Genomic DNA, 6420 nt, shown 5'->3' on the forward strand with positions numbered 1-6420 from the left:
TGGTAGTGACTGGTTATAGTAGTGGTAGTGACTGGTTATAGTAGTGGTAGTGTCTACAGTATTAGTGGTAGTGACTGGTTATAGTAAAGGTAGTGACTGGTTATAGTAGTGGTAGTGACTGGTTATAGTAGTGGTAGTGTCTACAATAGTAGTATTAGTGACTGGTTATAGTAGTGGTAGTGACTGGTTATAGTAGTGGTAGTGACTGGTTATAGTAGTGGTAGTGTCTACAGTAGTAGTGGTAGTGACTGGTTATAGTAAAGGTAGTGACTGGTTATAGTAGTGGTAGTGACTGGTTATAGTAGTGGTAGTGACTGGTTATAGTAATGGTAGTGACTGGTTATAGTAGTGGTAGTGACTGGTTATAGTAATGGTAGTGACTGGTTATAGTAGTGGTAGTGGTAGTGACTGGTTATAGTAGAGGTAGTGTCTACAGTAGTAATGGTGGTGTCTGGTTATAGTAGTGGTAGTGACTGGTTATAGTTATAGTAGTGGTAGTGACTGGTTATAGTAGTGGTAGTGTCTGGTTATAGTAGTGGTAGTGACTGGTTATAGTAGTGGTAGTGACTGGTTATAGTAGTGGTTGTGTCTGGTTATAGTAGTGGTAGTGACTGGTTATAGTAGTGGTAGTGACTGGTTATAGTAGTGGTAGTGACTGGTTATAGTAATGGTAGTGTCTGGTTATAGTAGTGGTAGTGACTGGTTATAGTAGTGGTAGTGACTGGTTATAGTAGTGGTAGTGACTGGTTATAGTAGTGGTAGTGACTGGTTATAGTAGTGGTAGTGACTGGTTATAGTTATAGTAGTGGTAGTGACTGGTTATAGTAGTGGTAGTGACTGGTTATAGTAGTGGTAGTGACTGGTTATAGTAGTGGTAGTGACTGGTTATAGTTATAGTAGTGGTAGTGTCTGGTTATAGTAGTGGTAGTGACTGGTTATAGTAGTGGTAGTGACTGGTTATAGTAGTGGTAGTGACTGGTTATAGTAATGGTAGTGACTGGTTATAGTAATGGTAGTGACTGGTTATAGTAATGGTAGTGACTGGTTATAGTAGTGGTAGTGACTGGTTATAGTTATAGTAGTGGTAGTGACTGGTTATAGTAGTGGTGGTGACTGGTTATAGTAGTGGTAGTGACTGGTTATAGTAATGGTAGTGACTGGTTATAGTAGTGGTAGTGACTGGTTATAGTAGTGGTAGTGTCTGGTTATAGTAGTGGTAGTGTCTGGTTATAGTAGTGGTAGTGACTGGTTATAATAGTGGTAGTGACTGGTTATAGTAGTGGTAGTGACTGCTTATAGTAGTGGTAGTGACTGGTTATAGTAATGGTAGTGACTGGTTATAGTAGTGGTAGTGACTGGTTATAGTTATAGTAGTGGTAGTGTCTGGTTATAGTAGTGGTAGTGACTGGTTATAGAAGTGGTAGTGACTGGTTATAGTAGTGGTAGTGACTGGTTATAGTAGTGGTAGTGAATGGTTATAGTAGTGGTAGTGACTGGTTATAGTAGTGGTAGTGACTGGTTATAGTAGTTGTAGTGACTGGTTATAGTAGTGGTAGTGACTGGTTATAGTAGTGGTAGTGACTGCTTATAGTAGTGGTAGTGACTGGTTATAGTAGTGGTAGTGACTGGTTATAGTAGTGGTAGTGTCTACAGTATTAGTGGTAGTGACTGGTTATAGTAAAGGTAGTGACTGGTTATAGTAGTGGTAGTGACTGGTTATAGTAGTGGTAGTGTCTACAGTAGTAGTATTAGTGACTGGTTATAGTAGTGGTAGTGACTGGTTATAGTAGTGGTAGTGACTGGTTATAGTAGTGGTAGTGTCTACAGTAGTAGTGGTAGTGACTGGTTATAGTAAAGGTAGTGACTGGTTATAGTAGTGGTTGTGACTGGTTATAGTAGTGGTAGTGACTGGTTATAGTAATGGTAGTGACTGGTTATAGTAGTGGTAGTGACTGGTTATAGTAATGGTAGTGACTGGTTATAGTAGTGGTAGTGGTAGTGACTGGTTATAGTAGAGTGTAGTGTCTACAGTAGTAATGGTAGTGTCTGGTTATAGTAGTGGTAGTGACTGGTTATAGTTATAGTAGTGGTAGTGACTGGTTATAGTATTGGTAGTGTCTGGTTATAGTAGTGGTAGTGACTGGTTATAGTAGTGGTAGTGACTGGTTATAGTAGTGGTAGTGTCTGGTTATAGTAGTGGTAGTGACTGGTTAAAGTAGTGGTAGTGACTGGTTATAGTAGTGGTAGTGACTGGTTATAGTAGTGGTAGTGACTGGTTATAGTAATGGTAGTGTCTGGTTATAGTAGTGGTAGTGACTGGTTATAGTAGTGGTAGTGACTGGTTATAGTAGTGGTAGTGACTGGTTATAGTATTGGTAGTGACTGGTTATAGTAATGGTAGTGACTGGTTATAGTAATGGTAGTGACTGGTTATAGTAGTGGTAGTGACTGGTTATAGTAGTGGTAGTGACTGGTTATAGTAGTGGTAGTGACTGGTTATAGTTATAGTAGTGGTAGTGACTGGTTATAGTAGTGGTAGTGACTGGTTATAGTAGTGGTAGTGACTGGTTATAGTAGTGGTAGTGACTGGTTATAGTAGTGGTAGTGACTGGTAGTAGTAGTGGTAGTGACTGGTTATAGTAGTGGTAGTGACTGGTTATAGTAATGGTAGTGTCTGGTTATAGTAATGGTAGTGACTGGTTATAGTAGTGGTAGTGACTGGTTATAGTAGTGGTAGTGACTGGTTATAGTAATGGTAGTGACTGGTTATAGTAGTGGTAGTGGTAGTGTCTACAGTAGTAATGGTAGTGTCTGGTTATAGTAGTGGTAGTGACTGGTTATAGTTATAGTAGTGGTAGTGACTGGTCATAGTAGTGGTAGTGACTGGTTATAGTAGTGGTAGTGACTGGTTATAGTAGTGGTAGTGTCTGGTTATAGTAATGGTAGTGACTGGTTATAGTAGTGGTAGTGACTGGTTATAGTTATAGTAGTGGTAGTGACTGGTTATAGTAATGGTAGTGGTAGTGACTGGTTATAGTAGTGGTAGTGACTGGTTATAGTTATAGTAGTGGTAGTGACTGGTTATAGTAATGGTAGTGGTAGTGACTGGTTATAGTAGTGGTAGTGACTGGTAATAGTTATAGTAGTGGTAGTGACTGCTTATAGAAGTGGTAGTGTCTGGTTATAGTAATGGTAGTGACTGGTTATAGTAGTGGTAGTGACTGGTTATAGTAGTGGTAGTGACTGGTTATAGTAGTGGTAGTGACTGGTTATAGTAGTGGTAGTGACTGGTTATAGTAGTGGTAGTGACTGGTTATAGTAGTGGTAGTGTCTACAGTAGTAGTGGTAGTGACTGGTTATAGTAAAGGTAGTGACTGGTTATAGTAGTGGTTGTGACTGGTTATAGTAGTGGTAGTGACTGGTTATAGTAATGGTAGTGACTGGTTATAGTAGTGGTAGTGACTGGTTATAGTAATGGTAGTGACTGGTTATAGTAGTGGTAGTGGTAGTGACTGGTTATAGTAGAGGTAGTGTCTACAGTAGTAATGGTAGTGTCTGGTTATAGTAGTGGTAGTGACTGGTTATAGTTATAGTAGTGGTAGTGACTGGTTATAGTATTGGTAGTGTCTGGTTATAGTAGTGGTAGTGACTGGTTATAGTAGTGGTAGTGACTGGTTATAGTAGTGGTAGTGTCTGGTTATAGTAGTGGTAGTGACTGGTTATAGTAGTGGTAGTGACTGGTTATAGTAGTGGTAGTGACTGGTTATAGTAGTGGTAGTGACTGGTTATAGTAATGGTAGTGTCTGGTTATAGTAGTGGTAGTGACTGGTTATAGTAGTGGTAGTCACTGGTTATAGTAGTGGTAGTGACTGGTTATAGTAGTGGTAGTGACTGGTTATAGTAATGGTAGTGACTGGTTATAGTAATGGTAGTGACTGGTTATAGTAGTGGTAGTGACTGGTTATAGTAGTGGTAGTGACTGGTTATAGTAGTGGTAGTGACTGGTTATAGTTATAGTAGTGGTGGTGACTGGTTATAGTAGTGGTAGTGACTGGTTATAGTAGTGGTAGTGACTGGTTATAGTAGTGGTAGTGACTGGTTATAGTAGTGGTAGTGACTGGTTATAGTAGTGGTAGTGACTGGTTATAGTAATGGTAGTGTCTGGTTATAGTAATGGTAGTGACTGGTTATAGTAGTGGTAGTGACTGGTTATAGTAGTGGTAGTGACTGGTTGTAGTAATGGTAGTGACTGGTTATAGTAGTGGTAGTGGTAGTGTCTACAGTAGTAATGGTAGTGTCTGGTTATAGTAGTGGTAGTGACTGGTTATAGTTATAGTAGTGGTAGTGACTGGTCATAGTAGTGGTAGTGACTGGTTATAGTAGTGGTAGTGACTGGTTATAGTAGTGGTAGTGTCTGGTTATAGTAATGGTAGTGACTGGTTATAGTAGTGGTAGTGACTGGTTATAGTTATAGTAGTGGTAGTGACTGGTTATAGTAATGGTAGTGGTAGTGACTGTTTATAGTAGTGGTAGTGACTGGTTATAGTTATAGTAGTGGTAGTGACTGGTTATAGTAATGGTAGTGGTAGTGACTGGTTATAGTAGTGGTAGTGACTGGTAATAGTTATAGTAGTGGTAGTGACTGCTTATAGAAGTGGTAGTGTCTGGTTATAGTAATGGTAGTGACTGGTTATAGTAGTGGTAGTGACTGGTTATAGTAGTGGTAGTGACTGGTTATAGTAGTGGTAGTGACTGGTTATAGTAGTGGTAGTGACTGGTTATAGTAGTGGTAGTGACTGGTTATAGTAGTGGTAGTTTCTACAGTAGTAGTGGTAGTGACTGGTTATAGTAAAGGTAGTGACTGGTTATAGTAGTGGTAGTGACTGGTTATAGTAGTGGTAGTGACTGGTTATAGTAATGGTAGTGACTGGTTATAGTAGTGGTAGTGACTGGTTATAGTAATGGTAGTGACTGGTTATAGTAGTGGTAGTGGTAGTGACTGGTTATAGTAGTGGTAGTGACTGGTAATAGTTATAGTAGTGGTAGTGACTGCTTATAGAAGTGGTAGTGTCTGGTTATAGTAATGGTAGTGACTGGTTATAGTAGTGGTAGTGACTGGTTATAGTTATAGTAGTGGTAGTGACTGGTTATAGTAATGGTAGTGACTGGTTATAGTAGTGGTAGTGACTGGTTATAGTTATAGTAGTGGTAGTGACTGGTTATAGTAATGGTAGTGGTAGTGACTGGTTATAGTAGTGGTAGTGACTGGTAATAGTTATAGTAGTGGTAGTGACTGCTTATAGAAGTGGTAGTGTCTGGTTATAGTAAAGGTAGTGACTGGTTATAGTAGTGGTAGTGACTGGTTATAGTAGTGGTAGTGACTGGTTATAGTAGTGGTAGTGACTGGTTATAGTAGCGGTAGTGACTGGTTATAGTAGTGGTAGTGACTGGTTATAGTAGTGGTAGTGTCTACAGTAGTAGTGGTAGTGACTGGTTATAGTAAAGGTAGTGACAGGTTATAGTAGTGGTAGTGACTGGTTATAGTAGTGGTAGTGACTGGTTATAGTAATGGTAGTGACTGGTTATAGTAGTGGTAGTGACTGGTTATAGTAATGGTAGTGACTGGTTATAGTAGTGGTAGTGGTAGTGTCTACAGTAGTAATGGTAGTGTCTGGTTATAGTAGTGGTAGTGACTGGTTATAGTTATAGTAGTGGTAGTGACTGGTCATAGTAGTGGTAGTGACTGGTTATAGTAGTGGTAGTGACTGGTTATAGTAGTGGTAGTGACTGGTTATAGTAGTGGTAGTGACTGGTTATAGTAGTGGTAGTGACTGGTTATAGTAGTGGTAGTGACTGGTTATAGTAGTGGTAGTGTCTGGTTATAGTAGTGGTAGTGACTGGTTATAGTAGTGGTAGTGACTGGTTTTAGTAGTGGTAGTGTCTGGTTATTGTAGTGGTAGTGACTGGTTATAGTAGTGGTAGTGCCTGGTTATAGTAGTGGTAGTGTCTGGTTATAGTAGTGGTAGTGACTGGTTATAGTAGTGGTAGTGACTGGTTATAGTAGTGGTAGTGACTGGTTATAGTAGTGGTAGTGACTGGTTATAGTAGTGGTAGTGACTGGTTATAGTAGTGGTAGTGACTGGTTATAGTAGTGGTAGTGACTGGTTATAGTAGTGGTAGTGTCTGGTTATAGTAATGGTAGTGACTGGTTATAGTAGTGGTAGTGACTGGTTATAGTAGTGGTAGTGACTGGTTATATTTATAGTAGTGGTAGTGGTAGTGACTGGTTATAGTAGTGGTAGTGACTGGTTATAGTAGTGGTAGTGACTGGTTATAGTAGTGGTAGTGACTGGTTATAGTAGTGGTAGTGACTGGTTATAGTAGTGGTAGTGACTGTTTATAGTAGTGGTAGTGACTGGT

Source organism: Salmo salar, chromosome ssa21 (genome assembly GCF_905237065.1).
Source record: "Salmo salar chromosome ssa21, Ssal_v3.1, whole genome shotgun sequence".
In the NCBI taxonomy this organism is placed as follows: Eukaryota; Metazoa; Chordata; class Actinopteri; order Salmoniformes; family Salmonidae; genus Salmo; species Salmo salar.